At 42.4% G+C, this 16920-nt stretch overlaps 1 protein-coding gene across 4 annotated transcripts in view; it reads left to right on the top strand.

Moving 5' to 3' along the window:
* Nucleotides 1–16920, top strand: part of LRRC20 (leucine rich repeat containing 20) — a 155114-nt gene that overhangs the window by 13066 nt on the left and 125128 nt on the right. The window lies entirely within an intron of this gene.

Here is a 16920-nt window from a genome sequence, read left to right as displayed (position 1 = left end):
TGAGAAAGCTAGATGGTATTGACTACAGCAAGAATTAATGGCTTTTCAGGAGACATTCTCAGCCTATTCCTAAAAATGAGAGACTTCTTTTTTTTCTTTTTTTATTTATTTATGTAACAGACATATACAGGTTATCTTATTAGGAGTAACATTTTCTCCCTCCCCTCCCCCTCCCCCCACTCACCCCTCCATTTCCCCACCCTAACCCTCCCTAACCCAACCCCTGACTTCCCAGATAGAGTCAGAAGCATAGTTACCAGCAAATCTGAAAAACAAATATCCCAATAATAATATGCATATATCAGAATAAGAACAAGATAATACAAAAAAGACAAAAAAGGAGAAAAACCATCATAACCTCCTTTCCAAAACCATTACTACATATTTATGAAGCATTTCTCAACCAAATCCCATAGACACTTCCTTTGAACCGTACCTTAATTTTACAAAATCAATCCAGGGATACCAATCTATAGTATACTTATCGTAAGAGTGATCTTTTAGGTATACAGAAATTTTATCCATTTCGGCAAGATTTGCTACCTTAAGTATCCATTCTTCTATAGAGCATAATTCTGCTTTCTTCCAATATTGTGCTATCAGCAGTCTAGCTGCTGTAATCATATACAATATTAATTTAGTTTCAGCAACAGTGCAATCAGGTAAACCATTTTACCCTTATCCTCAACCTTATCTATGATATTTTGAGTTCTCCTTTTCCGTAGATGATAAGCTAGCCACCTCCCAGGCTTATTGGCATTACAGAATGTATTATGCTTAAGGTATCTCAACTGTATTGCAGTCCGTTCTGCCACTAACATGTTCAGCTGCCCTTTCACCAATTTAATAGTAGTATAAATTGACCTATCTTGAGGGCTTGATATCAGCAATTTCTCTTTAATCTTAATCTCCTTCTCCAATTCTTTCAATTTAGCTTCTCTATCCCTTTTAATCTTATTATTCAAATAGATCAATATGCCCCTCATATAAGCCTTACTAGCGTCCCAAACCATCTCTGTTGAGGTGCCTTTATCCATGTTAAGCACAAAAAATTCTTTCAATTGTTTCCAAAAATTTTTGATCACTAGACTTAATATGCGTCTCCTGAAGGCAAATTACATCATTTTTATGCTGTTTCAAATAATAGAAAACCTTTCTTCTTTTTTGTGGGGAATTAAGTCCATTAACATTCCAGGTCAGCAGCCTGACCATCGTCAAGCTTAGTTTGAAGCTTCTGAAACATAGCCCTCATATCAGTAGGAAATCTCTTAGGCCTTGCTCCTCCCACGGCTTCTGATTGTGTAGGTACATCAACAGAGATACTCGAAGTTTGCTGTATAGTCTTCTCCATTTTCTTTGCCGTTGCTCTGGTAATTCTCTGTTCTTTAAATTCCAATCCCAAGCCTACTGCTTCTTCCAGTCTCTCCACAAGCTGTTTATCAACTGACGCAAGTGCCGAGGCTGCTATCTCTATTGACTCCTGCTGAACAGGCTGGATCTTTTCCGATTCCAATCCTAGCTCACCAGCATTCAGAACCTTGGAATAAAAGTCTCTAGCCTTCTGAGTAGAATCCAATCGATATCTTTTCCCAGAGTAAATCAAGGTAACGCCAATTGGCAATTCCCATCTAAATTGCAGGTTACGTTTCTTCAATTCATCCGTCAAAAATTTAAACTCTTTGCGCAGCCTAAGCATTTTCAATGGTATTTCTTTCAAAACTTTCACCTCCTGATCTCGCACAGTACATCTCTGATGATATGCAGCCTGTACAATCTCATTACGCAGGTATCTCCTTTCCAGATGAACCACCACATCTCTTGGCAAATTTCGCTGTCTTGCATACCAGGAGTTAACTCTGTAGGCTTTCTCAATCTGTTGGAGAATCTCTTTTGGATCCACTTGTAGAAGGGGGGCAAAAGCCTCCGCGCAAATCACCCTCAAATCTTCTCCTTTCCCGCTGTCTATATCCTCTGGCAAACCCCTTACTCGCAAAACAGCCTCTAACTGCTTGTACTGGAATAGCAACTGCTCAAGCTCAATTCTATCCGCCCTCTCTTCCAACTTGTCTGCCCGGTATTCCAATTTTCCAACATCCTTCTGAGTCTCTTTAACCACATCATCCAGGAATTCCAAATTTACAACCAGTCCAGAAAGGGCAGAAACAACATCATTTCTAATATCTTGATTAGCCCGAGCTGCCTGATCCCTCATCTCCTCCATAGTTTGGTTCATTTGATCCATTTGGTCCTGTTGGCTTCTCATTTGTTGTTTTAAATCCAACATATTTTTCTCCATATTACCAAACTTAATGTTCAGAGTATCCAATATTTCTTTATTGGTAATTGCTGCAGGTGGTGGATTTTGGGATTGAGATTGAGGTTGTGCCAACAAGGACAGCTGAGATTGTTGTAAAGGAGAGGAGGTGCCCTTAGGCTTGGTACCTCTCTGTACAGCCATAACTTGCCAAGGCGCCAAGCAAGTCAAAAAAAAAAAAAAAAAAACAAGAGGAAAATCCTCTTTTCTTTTCAATTCCAACCACCAGATGGCACTGTTGTATAAGGTTTCAGTAAGAGTCAATTAAGGAGAACAAGCAGAAAAAGAAAAGTAGCCATTTTAAAAGGGAAAAGTTCTCCGTTTTTTTTCCCCCCAAAGTGAAAGTCTTTGTTATAAAGCTGTAGAATAATAAGAGAAAGCAGAAAAAAAAACCAAAAATACTTGCAGCCACCGCTTCAGTCTCAGTCTGTCCGTTACAATTCAGCACCAATCAACAATGTAGACGGAGACGTGCCTTCCAGAGCTTGCCCTGCAAAGCAGGGGGATCCAGCTGTTGGAGCTTCCTCTCAGGCTACCTGGGGAGCACCGCTTCTACCTCCTTCCTGGAGGGTCCAAACGGGCTCAACCCAGCCCGAAAAAGCTCTCCTCCGCCTCTTTGCTCGAAGCAGAGGATTTTCGCCCCTGGGAATCGGCGAAACAATCAGCTGTAGATCGGACGCTCTAAAGGGAGCGTCCTTTGCCCTGGTGGCATCCGCTGGAAGTCCAAAATGAGAGACTTCTTGTCCATTCTCCTAGAACAGGGGTGTCCAAACTTTTTGCAAGGAGGGCCAGATTTGGTGAGGTGAAAACATGTGGGGCCAACCATTCAGCCTGACAGTCTTTGAACTATTAACATTAAATGCAAATGAACTATTTTAAGAAAGATGAAACAAATAACTCAACTGCACTAATGTGAAGGGTGATACTGAGATCTCGACTGCATTATATAGGTCAGGACTGGCTCAAAAACAGTGGTTTTGATGCGCAAGATGGCATGCAGGTGAAAATCACTTAGTCTCGTTCTCACATGTTTCTTGTTAATGTTCACAACCGAGAATGTCTTCTCACACAAGTATGTTGAGCCAAGCAAGCTCAGCATTTTCTTAGCAAATGTTTGAATCTCTTGGAACCTGTCTTTATCCAGCTGGCGGTAAAAGTTGACAAGAGGGAGCTGTTGGTGCCGACTGCGAAAATACTCCAATTTCCACTTGTCCTGGAAGCGGCGGCCCTCGCTGTCAACTTTCCTTTCCGCATGCGTGCCCTGGCCAGCTGAGTTCACCTTTTTAAAAGCTATTTTTCGCCTTCGCCAGGCTCCAGAGGCTTTATAGGAGCCTGGGGAGGGCGAAAAGAGCCTCCGCCGCCCTCCCGGGAGGCTTCAGGGACCATCCCTGAAGCCTTCGGAACGCTTAAAACCACCCTCCGAGCAAACCGGAAGTTCCGAGGCTTCCCTGATGCCTTCGGAGCGCTTAAAACGACCCTCCGAGCAACCCGGAAGTCACTTCCGGTTTGCTTGGAGGGTCGTTTTAAGTGCTCCAAAGGCTTCAGGGAAGCCTCGGAACTTCCGGTTTGCTCGGAGGGTGGTTTTAAGCGTTCCGAAGGCTTCAGGGATGGTCCAAGGCTTCCCTGATGCCTTTGGAGCGCTTAAAACGACCCTCCGAGCAACCTGGAAGTCACTTCCGGTTTGCTCAGAGAGTGGTTTTAAGCGCTCCAAAAGCTTCAGGGACCGTCCAAGGCTTCCCTGATGCCTTTGGAGCGCTTAAAACGACCCTCCGAGCAACCTGGAAGTCACTTCCGGTTTGCTCAGAGAGTGGTTTTAAGCGCTCCAAAAGCTTCAGGGACCGTCCAAGGCTTCCCTGATGCCTTTGGAGCGCTTAAAACGACCCTCCGAGCAACCCGAAAGTCACTTCCGGTTTGCTCAGAGGGTGGTTTTAAGCACTCAGAAGGCTTCAGGGAAGCCTCCGGACAGTCCCTGAAGCCTCCGGAGGGCCTCCGGGGGGGGGTGCGGGGAGGCTCTTTTTGCCCTCCCCAGGCTCCTATAAAGCCCCTGGAGCCTGGGGAGGGCAAAAAAAATGTAAAAATGGGGGGGTCGCGTGTTGTGCGGGCATGCGCACTGGGGGGGGGTCGCGCGTTGGATTATGGGTGCGGCATGCCCGCACTCGACCCCCCTGCGCTCCCCCCACTTGTGGCACGCGAGCCAAAAAAGGTTCGCCATCACTGTTCTAGTCTATCACAATCCAGTCAAGCCTCCAACAGCGAAGAGGTACCTGATTAGGTTTTCAAAACCTAGATAGTTCATATCACAGTGTAACAACTCCAGACATGCATATATATCCTAGCGTGCATGTGACTGCAGTCTCACATCATATTAAATTTTAAACCATGGCTGATTTCAACCCAGGGTTGTACAATATACCAAGTCAAAGGCAAACTGACTACATTATGACTTGGTTCTCATATTACCCCATGCCATGGATGGTTTAACCATAATTTGTTCAGCAAACTGCAATTCACTGGATTTGAACAATAAATCATATAGACCAGGATGCACAAATCAATGTGGCTGTTGATTTGCACTGTCCTAAGTCAAAAAAGCAAACTGCAGGATGACAGTCCTGTATGTTATGAAAGAGAATAGGGATAATTGTGTACAATTGAAAAGAAATTACTCTTATAATTAAGGAATAGATCCAAGATATGTTATCTATTTTTGAAAAATTTCTTTTTTCTCCTAAAAATCAGAACATGTCATAATACATTGCTATATAGACTAAATGTAATGATAAGCTTAGAGACTGAATTAACTTTATATTGTTATTTACAGTTACCCTGTTTCCCCGAAAATAAGACCTCCCTAGATAATAAGCCCAATTGGACTTTTGAGCACATGCGCTAAAATAAGCCCTCCCCCAAAATAAGCCTTTCCCTGAAAATATTGCAACACAGCAGCAGCCATGAGGTGCCGCCTCCTGCACCTCAAAATTAATAAGACCTCCCTGAAAATAAGACCAAGCACTTATTTCCGGGGTGAAAAGAAAATAAGACCCCGTCTTATTTTTGGGAAAAGACAGTATTATGTTTCGTTATTTTTTCTTTTATCACAGCTTATTTTAATCACTATAATACCACAATATGTTTTCCTTACTGTATACTTATAATCTTTATATAATCGCTGTATAAGCATCATTTCTGCTGTTGATGTAGTATTTTTTTTTGTATTTCACCATTAGAAATAATGTTTATTCTTAAAAAATTAAAATGCTTTGAATGGGGCTTGGAAGCCTAAAGGCAAACAATATAGCAACTTAAATTGCCAATTTGTTTTGGCATACTTGTTTGGTAAATAATCTTGTTGCTATATTTTGCACCAGCTACAACACGGGTGTCATGTTGCCGTCATTGAACATTTCACGACATTTCCCCCCTTTGCGGAGCTGGGTGGGCATGACCTATGTGTGACGCATCTGGCCAATGGTTGGACACCCCTGAGCTACAGCTTTCAGATTGTAGGCAGCCTATATAAAGTATGTCACAATAGTCTATGGCATGACTGCTGTCATAGACCATGTTTGAGAGGAGCACAGTCCATTTTTGAGTCCTGAGGATAGTGTAATTGGGATGTGCAGAAGTCTACTTGACCGCTAGGAACTCCTTCATTGTGAGTATTGATTTGAGTTGTTTTATTCAGATCTGCACCATTAACTTCAAGCCACTGATCCAGGATCTCTACATCAGTGGGGTGTAGGAATAGCTGATAATTTAATGTACCAACTAATTGAAAATGAAGATTTTAAACTGAAAGCCCAGGTACATTAAGTTAAGTGTTGTTTAATCCAGAGAGCATGTTAAGCTAATATTGGCTTTTGTTAGATTTCGGCATTCTAAGGGTTGTAAATTCATCTGTTATCAGGGGTGGGTTCCGTCAGTCTCTACTGTCGGTTTGCTCGTGGATGCGCCCTACGCATGCGCACACTGTGTGCACATGTGCAGAGCAATAAAAATTAGGTGGTATAGCGTATTGAATAAATAACCTTTAACTCATCTCATGTTAAACCAGTAATTATAAATCATCATTTTAAATATAGATAGTTCTTGACTGTGACCGTTTGTAGTTGTGATGGACCATCACCTTTCTATCCATGTTTGTGAGCTTTTTGAATGAATAAATTTGGCAAATGCAAATGTTTCCTTGGCCCAGTTCTGTAGGATTCTTCTTATGTGCTTATTTATTTTATATTTTATTTTATATATTTATTTTCACTATCGCTTCCATGGGTCTCTCTTTTATCCTCACAATTTATTTTAGAGGTAGGTTGGGCTGTGAGAGTCTGTAATCTTTATTTTTTTAAATGTTTTGTGTTTTATTGGTTTTATTGTAACTTATTTGATTGCGCTACTCAGAGTTGTTGAGAATCAGGCAACATACAAGTTTATTGTATAATAATAATAATGAGAATTCGATAGGTACATATCCAATCTAAATGTCTGGCTAACCTTGCAATAATATTATCTTTTAGATTCTGAAGATTATAAAAGATTATCCTAAATTACTGAACGAAATGAACCATTAGGTCGTGAATGCTTTATCAATTTTATTGTTTTTAAATGATACAATACAATATCAGAGTTGGAAGGGACCTTGGAGGTCTTCTAGTCCAACCCCCTGCCTAGGCAGGAAACCCTATACGGTTTCAGACAAATGGCTATCCAACATCTTCTTAAAGACTTCCAGTGTTGGGGCATTCACAACTTCTGGAGGCAAGCTGTTCCACTGTTTAATTGTTCTAACTGTCAGGAAGTTTCTCCTCAGTTCTTGCTTCTCTCCTTGATTAGTTTCCACCCATTGTTTCTTGTTCTACCCTCAGGTGCCTTGGAGAATAGTTTGACTCCCTCTTCTCTGTGACAACCCCTGAGATATTGGAACACTGCTATCATGTCTCCCCTAGTCCTTCTTTCTATTAAACTAGACATACCCAGTTCCTGCAACCGTTCTTCATATGTTTTAGTCTCCAGTCCCCTAATCATCTTTGTTGCTCTTCTCTGCACTCTTTCTAGAGTCTCGAGTCTGATCATAGCCGACATACGATCTGGGGAAAAAAACATATTTGTTTTAAAGAATTGTAGGCAAGTATGGTACTACGTTTGTATCCCCAAATGTTTTAAAGCATCTTTTTAGAATTGAATTCAAAGTAATGTAAGTTTGGATAGTATCCCATTTAGCAGTGTATTTCTGAATAGTAATTGCTGGGAATATAGCCAAGGGAGTGGGCTAATTTTAAGTCGGGCATGACTGTCTACAACTGTAAATTAATATGTCTCGTATGTTGACATGGTTAGGCACGTACTCCTCAATTTATAATTGATCGTTCGCAATTGAAATTATGATGTGGCTGAAAAAAATGGACTTTAGGACCTGTGCCTGAAGTTATGGCTGATTCAGGGCCCACAAAGACACAAGATCAAAATTTGGGGATTTGGCAGCCTGCCCACACTTATGATTGCAGGGGCGCTGCAACTCTCCCCACCCATCTATCTCCTATCGATCTATGCTGTTTTGACACGCACACACCCTGGCACAGCAGCCCTCGGCGGCAGCAGCGGCTCTGGGGTTGGTATGGGGGCAGTGCAGTTGGAAACCTCTATTTCAGCCCCAGTGCCAGGACTGCTACTGATGAGTGCTGCTGTGTAAGGCAGCCAAAATGTGTAAGGTGGGAGGGGAAGAGATAGAAAACAGAGGGAAGTGCCTAGGAATTCTAAACACTCCTTGGTCAGGGGAGGGGGGCTGAAGTTTCCCGGGTGTGGTAGCTTTGTGCTGCGCCACTGGGCCAGGCTGGAATAGCTGAGACTTCCAGAAATGGCTGAGGCTTTGTGTACTACTGCAGCAGCCCTCCCTCCATATTGTGTGCAGTCTGGACCTCCCCTACTCACCCTGCAGATATCCCTGCAGGCCCTATCTGGGACTCTCTCTGCTTAAACCAGAACTCTTGTTTAACAGTGGGATTAATGAGTGTTGGCATTGTGGTCACTAAGTGAGGTAGTCTTACGGTAGTCTTAGTGCCTTGTTTTATGATTGCATCACATAGTGACCAAAATTCCAGTCCTAATTGTGGTCGTGAGTTCAGGACTGCCTATATTTCAGATTTGTGACAGATAGTCCTCAACTTATGGCTGTAATTGAGTCTACTATTACAATATTAACTCACTGCAGTTATTAAACCAATCACCCATATGATCACCCCGCTCAACGACCACCGTCCTGGACCTCTCAGGCACAGACGCAAAGTGAATAGCCATAGCTGTCATCTCAGAAACGAACCTGGCTGAAGCCATCTTGTGCTGCCTCATAGTTGCCACGAAGCCTGAGAGGGGAAAGGGAGGGGGGAAAGTAGATGGCCCGGCTAACTGCCAAAATAAAAAGTTTTCCTGTGGGAACCAAGGTCATCATAACAGGTGGCTGTTGAAGGAGGAGAGGAGTGACCAAGCAGCCTACCAGCTGTATACATTGGACAATGTGACCATTGACATATGGAAGAGGAGACGTTTGCTCTTTTAATTAGCTAAAAACCACAGGAATTTCTAGACTTGGTTTTCACTGGCTGTGCCGATATGATGTATCCGATAAACATGTTGTTTGAGGAATCTACCTGCCCCGGAGTTCTGCTTTCAGTGGGTATATTACTCAGAATGCTAACAATAGCACTTATATACCGCTTCCCAGGGCTTTACAGCCCTCTCTAAGCGGTTTTACAGAGTCAGCATAGCCCCCAACAATCTGGGTCCTCATTTTACCTCCCTCGGAAGGATGGAAGGCTGAGTCAAGCTTGAGCCGGTGAGAATTGAACTGCCAAATTTCAGGCAGCCGGCAGTCAGCAGAAGTAGCCTGCAGTGCTGCATTCTAACCAGGGGTTGGATCCAACCGTTTTAACAACCGGTTCGCTGAGCGCACACTTTGCTTCACTCGCACATGTGCCAGGACTGCACATGCATGCGCAGTTCAGAGAATACTTACCTTCTGGATTGCTGCTTGGGAAGGGAAACAGTTGAGGCATGGTAATCTACTCTGCTACGCGACTCAGCTGAGAATATAAAGGTAGGTAAAGCACAGAGGCGGGCAGATGGGCCCACTTAATCGTGGGAACGAACCGGTTCGCCGATCATCGGAGCTACCGGTTTAGGCGAACCGGAGAGAGGTTGGGTTGCTGCCAGCATTACTGCCAGTTTGGCGCGCAGTAATTTGGGTGTGCAGTTGCACCTAAAAAGGTCTGCACATGCGCAACAATGTTTAAAAAAGGGGGAAAATACATTTCTGCAATGAAAATTGTTCTGCGCATGCGCAGAAATGAAAATCAAGATGGCGCCACCGTAAGAGAACTGGTTCTGGGGCATGGCAGGCTCAGGCGGCCAAGTTACTACCAGTTCAGCCGATCCAGTCCAAACCGGTAGGAACCCACCTCTGGAATCGGTCCGAATTGGTAGAATCCCATCCCTAATTCTAACCACTGCACCACCAGGGCTCATGAAGTGAAAGAGCTGCTTGCTGAAAAAGGCCAGGCAGTTCCTCTCTGGGCACAGAACAGGCAGGCTGAGCTGGAGAGAGGAAGCTCAGATCTCAGTGGTCCCAGCTTCCTTCTCCAGTCCAGCATGCTGACTCCCCTTCCTAACCTTTCTGTGTGACAGAAGGTTAGGACATCTTTCTAGCCAAGAATGTGGAAGGATGGCAGTGCACTATGTGGAGAAATCTCCCAAGGAGGGCAGGGCAAGTCACCGGGAAAACAAAACCATGGTGACTTTCCCTGTCAGTTTCCCCTATTTATTTTCTGAGGAAGCCTGCAGGTAAGATTGCAAATGGCCACCAAATGATCATGAACAGTTTGTCTACCTGTTGTAAGTACGAATCGGTTGCCAAGAGCCCTGGTTGCAATCGCTTTACTTGGTGAGCATTGCAACATCCGTTAACTTTGGGCGCCAGTTCTGTCCCTTCGCTCATTGCCATCATAATTTCAAACGGTCACTGAATGGCCAGTTGTAAGTTGAGGACTGCCCATGCTGAATAAGCTGATTGAGAGACGGCCAATACTTTTAAAAACAACTTTTTAGATCCCTCCTTTTGTGAGCTTTAAAGTGGCTGCAGCATCCATTGCTCTCGGAGCTTATTGAAAACAAACATATAAGTTATTATGCTTGGAATTCCAGAAGGTGGAGTAGTTTCCCAGTAAATCAGGAAGCATATTGAAAACTTTGGCAAGCAAAATATCAACATTGAAGCTGGCTTAAAGATGCAATTATATTCTAGTCTCTCTGCCCCTGTTTTTTTCCCAATTGAATATTTCATGATTGGAAAAAAAAAATTCATTTAGAAATATTCAAAGTTTTCTTCATTCGAAATAGGTGCGCTCTCTCTCTCTCTCTCTCTCTCTCACTCACTCACACACACACACACACACACAGACAGAGAGTAATAATTATTCTGAAAATGCTGTTCTTAGGTTCTCTCTCTCTCTTTCACACACACACAGAGTATTAATTAGTCTGAAAGTGCTGTTCTTAAATTCTCCCTTTCTCTCTCTCTCTCTCTCTCTAACACACACACACACACACACATTCTGAAAGTGCTGTTTATAGGTTTGTCCTTAGGTTTGGTTGAGGAGCCAGTCAAAATTATTCTCCTCCAAAATCAAAGCATCCTCTCACTATTACTCTTGAGGAACAGCTAATGAGCTCACCACCCAAAACCAACAGCAAAGGCAAGAAAAACCCTTGTATAGAAGTACCACTGAAAGTATTCTTAAGTATAGTAGTCCTTGACTTATGACCACAATTGGTCCCTATAGTCAGCAATAATTAGCAGAGTAAAATCCACAGGGACTCCTTACAATAACTGATATTAGAATGAGTTGGACAGTGGGCTTATTCGCACAGTGACGTTTTATAACATCTTGAAATGATAAAAGTGGTTTTATGGATTTTTTTTATAGATAAGGGATGGGATGTTGTGATGCTTAACTTATTAGGGAGTGAAGAGCTATTAAATCTGTTTATATTCGTGATGAATGTTGGAATTATAATTACCGACAGTGGAGATTTCATAATAAAGTTCAGATATATAAAATAGGTTTTGCAGTCAACCTTTATTCCTTCCCAAGAAAAGTTGAAAAAGGAAAGAAATTACTGTTTTCTGTAGCTCTGGAATAAAACTAATATGTGAGAAGATAATTGGCTGGGCAATCTCATGACAGGTGGCTCAATGAATATCTCTGCCCATGAAAACCTCCAATGGCAATGACGAATGCCGAAGCATTTGCAAAGTCATAAATAACTGCATAAGTTTCTTTGTCTCTTTGGAGGCCCTCTGGAGGGTCAGTGCAGTTATGTAAAAAGCAAGAAGACAATGCTCATCAGATGAAGATTCAGATTGGAAGGCGGACCAGAAACATATTGTTCTGACCGAGGCTTCCCAAGAGCATGAAACAAACTCCTTGTCCTGACAAAAATCCCTTTTATTAATTGACTGTGAATTCTGCTCATTCACAACTGGCAAAGTCTTTTAGGGGAGGATTTACAGTCACAAACCTTATCTGGCTTGGAGAGCTGACAGGCTGATATCTGTAAAACTTAGCAAGGAGTCTCAGAGAATCATGAACCAATTAAGCGAACTCGTGTCTCCTGCAAACTCCACTCCCCTTTCGCTCCTCTTTTATCCCCTCTGGGAGGGGCCATTCATCGCCCACCTGTGGCCTTACTCCCAAGTTGAGCCCTGTTCTTTAGTTGTTCCCTTCATCTGGCAACTCTGTGCATGCACACATTGGGAACAGGCTCCAGCTGTTCGTCTGCCTTACTGATGTCTGACTCTGAAGGCATACGGCTGTGGCCCCCTCTCTGCCTCCAACACAGACCCCTTATCAGAGCCTTCTCCAGACTCCAGATTGGCCCTCCCCAACCTCCTCACTGTCTGAATCTACTGCCAGCTCTGCTGGTTGGCCACAACACATGTTAATAAGGAGAGTACTTTGTAGATGACCTAGGCAAGTGCACAAAATTAAACGTGTGAATGTGTACATGCAGATTAACACTTGACACTCTATAGAAATGAAAGTTGGACTTGGAAGAAACATGATAGAAAGACTATTGATACTTTGAGCTTGATGTTTCCTAGGAATAACTCAAGTAGCCAAGAGAACAACAAATGGATTATACCTACAGGGAGCTGAGTGACGGATGTTACTGAAGAAAAACAGGCAGTGAAGCTGTGGAAAAGGAGGAGGCATTATTGATGATCCCAGCAGAGCAACCCAGATTGGCAGGTTGAAAGATTGGACAGTGGGAGACAGATGCTATTGTGGATGGATAAATAATGGAGTAGCAGAGTGCAGTGGATAAATTCAGCTGCTGACTTTCCAAGAAGGCTTCGAAAAACAGAAATTTTGCTCCTCCTCCCTTTAATATAGGAAAGGTTAGGTACAGGAAGCATAAGCAAATTATTATTATTAGTTAGCGTATGAGCTGTGGGGGCGCAGTCGTTGGAGGGCAGTATGCAGGCTATTCTGCCGACTGCTGGCTGGCTGCCTGCAATTTGGCAGTTCAAATCTCACCAGGCTCAAGGTTGACTCAGCCTTCCATCCTTCCGAGGTGGGTAAAATGAGGATCCAGATTGTCGGGGGTATTATTCTGACTTTCTAAACCACTTAGAAAGGGCTGTTAAAGTACTGTGAAGCGGTATAGAAGTCTAAATGCTATTGCTATTATAAGAACATGACAGAAGAGAAATTAAACTTCTATGGGGGTATCGCAGACATAAATGAATGTCAGCTATCCAGGTGATCTGGTGTTGCTTTCTGTAGATCTTCTAGGGGACCAAAGAATGCACAATACATTTAATAGTTTGCGTGTCAGCACCACAATTGCAACAATACAATACAATACAATAGTAGAGTTGGAAGGGACCTTGGAGGTCTTCTAGTCCAACCCCCTGCCTAGGCAGGAAACCCTATACCGTTTCAGACAAATAGCTATCCAACATCTTCTTAAAGACTTCCAGTGTTGGGGCATTCACAACTTCTGGAGGCAAGCTGTTCCACTGATTAATTGTTCTCACTGTCAGGAAATTTCTCCTCAGTTCTAAGTTGCTTCTCTCCTTGATTAGTTTCCACCCATTGCTTCTTGTTCTACCCTCAGGTGCTTTGGAGAATAGTTTGACTCCCTCTTCTTTGTGGCAACCTCTGAGATATTGGAATAATGCTATCATGTCTCCCCTAGTCCTTCTTTCTCTTAAGCTAAACATACCCAGTTCCTGCAACCGTTCTTCATATGTTTTAGTCTCCAGTCCCCTAATCATCTTTGTTGCTCTTCTCTGCACTCTTTCTAGAGTCTCCACATCTTTTTTACATCGTGGCGACCAGAACTGAATGCAGTATTCCAAGTGTGGCCTTACCAAGGCATTATAAAGTGGTATTAACACTTCACGTGATCTTGATTCTATCCCTCTGTTGATGCAGCCTAGAACTGTGTTGGCTTTTTTGGCAGCTGCTGCACACTGCTGGCTCATATTTAAATGGTTGTCCACTAGGACTCCAAGATCCCTTTCACAGTTACTACTACTGAGTAAGGTATCACCTATACTGTACCTGTGCATTCCGTTTTTGTTGCCTAAATGTAGAACCTTACTCTTTTCACCATTGAATTTCATTTTATTAGATAGTGCCCAATGTTCAAGTTTGTCAAGATCCTTCTGTATCTTAAGCCTATCTTCTGGAGTGTTGGCTATTCCTGCCAGCTTGGTATCATCTGCAAATTTGATGAGTTCCCCATTTATTCCCTCATCCAAATCATTGATGAAGATGTTGAAGAGTACTGGGCCTAAAACAGAGCCTTGGGGTACTCCACTGCATACTTCCCTCCATGTAGATGCAGTTCCATTGAGAACTACACGTTGAGTGCGGTTGGTCAGCCAGTTACCAATCCATCTGGTGGTGATGCTGTCTAACCCACATTCTTCTACTTTATCTAGTAGTAGGTTATGGTCTACCTTATCAAAAGCCTTACTGAAGTCCAAGTAAACTATATCAACGGCATTCCTCTGGTCCACTAATTTTGTCACATTATCAAAGAATGCAATAAGATTAGTCTGGCATGATCTGTTTTTGACAAATCCATGTTGGCTTTTGGCTATTACTTTGTTTGCTTCTAGGTGTTCGCAAATTCGTTGCTTGATTATTTTTTCCAGAATCTTTCCTGGTATTGAGGTTAGGCTGATAGGTCTGTAGTTTCCTGGATCTAATTTTTTCCCTTTTTTGAAGATGGGAACCACATCAGCTCTTTTCCAGTCCTCTGGTAGTTCCCCGGTGTTCCAGGATCTCTGAAAGATATAATTCAGTGGTTCTGAGATCTCGTCTGCTAGTTCCTTCAGAACTCTGGGGTGTAATCCATCCGGTCCTGGTGATTTGAACTCATCTAGGGTAGACAGGTGCTCACTTACCATTTTCTTCCCTATTTCAATTTGTGTTCCTAATTTTGTGGTGCTGCTTTTGATAGGTTGGACTGTTTTATCCCTTTGTGTAAAGACAGATGTAAAACATGAGTTAAATAGTTCTGCTTTCTCCCTGTTGCTTGTCACCTTCTTGCCACTTTCTCCTAGCAATGGACCAATTGTTTCCTTAACTTTTTTCTTGTTTTTAACATGTTGGAAGAAGCTTTTTTTGTTAATTTTTACTTTTGTGGCAAGCCTTTCTTCATTGTGAGCCTTAGCTTTCCTCACTTCATCTTTACAGGCTCGGGCTATTTGCTGATATTCTGCCTTAGTTATGTCCCCCTCCTTCCACTTTTTATACTTACTTTTTTTGTCTTTCAGTTTGTCAGATAGTTGTTTATGCAGCCATGCTGGTTTCTTTTGGGAGCTGTTGTTTTTCTTCTTCATTGGTATTGTGTTAGACTGGGCTTTTCTAATCTCATTTTTCAAAATTTCCCAAGCTTCTTGAGTTGTTTTCCCCTCGAGGATTCTCATCCATGGAATTTTTCCCAAGCTCTCTCTAAGTTTATTGAAATTAGCTTTCTTAAAGTCCAAGACTCTAGTTTGACTTTGTTCTACTACTTGTGTTTGGATAATGTTGAATTCTAATATTGCATGGTCACTTGCCCCCAGGGTTCCTATGACTTCAACACCTTCTATCATTTCCTCTCTGTTAGTGAGAATTAAGTCCAGTATGGCTGATCCCCTTGTTTCCTTCTCTACTTTTTGGAAAACAAAGTTGTCTGCTAGGTTTGTTAGGAACCTGTTGGATCTTCCACTTGGTGCAGAGTTTGTTTCCCAGTTGATGTCAGGGTAGTTAAAATCTCCCATTACTATTGTGGTGTGCTTCCTACATACCTTAGTTAGCTGACTAGCAAAAAGTTCATCTTCTTCCTCTGCTTGGTTGGGTGGCCTGTAGTATAGACCTATGGCAATGTCATTTCCCCCACAACCTTTAATATTGACCCAAATGCATTCAAGATAGTTCTCATTATTGTTGTGCTCTATTTCTGTAGAGACATAGTTATTTCTTATATATAGTGCAACTCCACCTCCTCTTTTATTTGGTCTATTTCTTTTAAATAATTTAAATCCTTCTAGCTGTATGTTCCATTTGTCAGTTTCATCCCACCAAGTTTCTGTAATGGCAATAATATCATATCTGCCCTCTTTTACTTGAATTTCTAATTCTCCCTGTTTATTCCTCATGCTCTGTGCATTGGTATATAGACATTTGAGTCCATTTTGATTGACCTTGTGTTTACTGTCTACATAACCTGTATTATGCCTGACTGCCCCTATTTTCTTGCCACTTGTGTGATTCATGCACATGGTATGACAATCACTATTACATGCTTGGTTTTGCTTGACAGCAGGAGTGATAATCTTACCCACACACACATCTATGTTACATGCATTTATAACCCTATGAATTTTAGTTTGCTGGGGACAGAGATGTTCTGTATCTATTAATTCTCTGTCCCCGCTCTTCAGTTTAAATGTTTATCAAGAAAATCTGTGAATTTAATGCCAAGTAACTCAGTTCCTTTCTTGGATGGGTGCAACCCATCTCTTTTGTACAGTTTTTCATTGGACCAGCTACAGGCTTCATGACTAATAAAACCAAAGCCTTCCCTTTTACACCACTCCTTTAGCCAAACATTAAACTCTGCTACACGCTGGCCCTTCCCTTTTTGTTCCTTATATACAGGTAAAACCTCTGAAAAGATAAGCCTACAACCTATACTATTAAGTTCATACCCCAAGTTCTGGAAATCATTCTGCACAGAAAGTACATCTTTCTGGGATAGATCATTAGTGCCAAGATGTATAATAGCATCAACGTCACAGTCCTTACTTGCATTCTTGACTATCTTAAGAATACGCCTCTTGTCTCTGCTGGCAGTAGCACCTGGCAGACACCTGACCTCTTTTAAAACCTCCGTATCCTCTCCTAAATTAACATCTCTTACGATTGAATCACCAACCAGAAGGTGACTTCTCTTTTTACATACCTTGATCTTCTTCTGCGACTGATGTGTGATACCTGGTTCCCCTTTTCGCCTTTCCGAAGAAAGTTCTTCGTTTTGGACCACGATCCCCTGCT

Source organism: Natrix helvetica (assembly GCF_964273705.1).
Source record: "Natrix helvetica genome assembly, chromosome: 5".
Taxonomy (NCBI): Eukaryota; Metazoa; Chordata; class Lepidosauria; order Squamata; family Natricidae; genus Natrix; species Natrix helvetica.
Note: the sequence above shows the minus strand (reverse complement) of the source record. Positions and strands in the feature narration are given on the sequence as shown.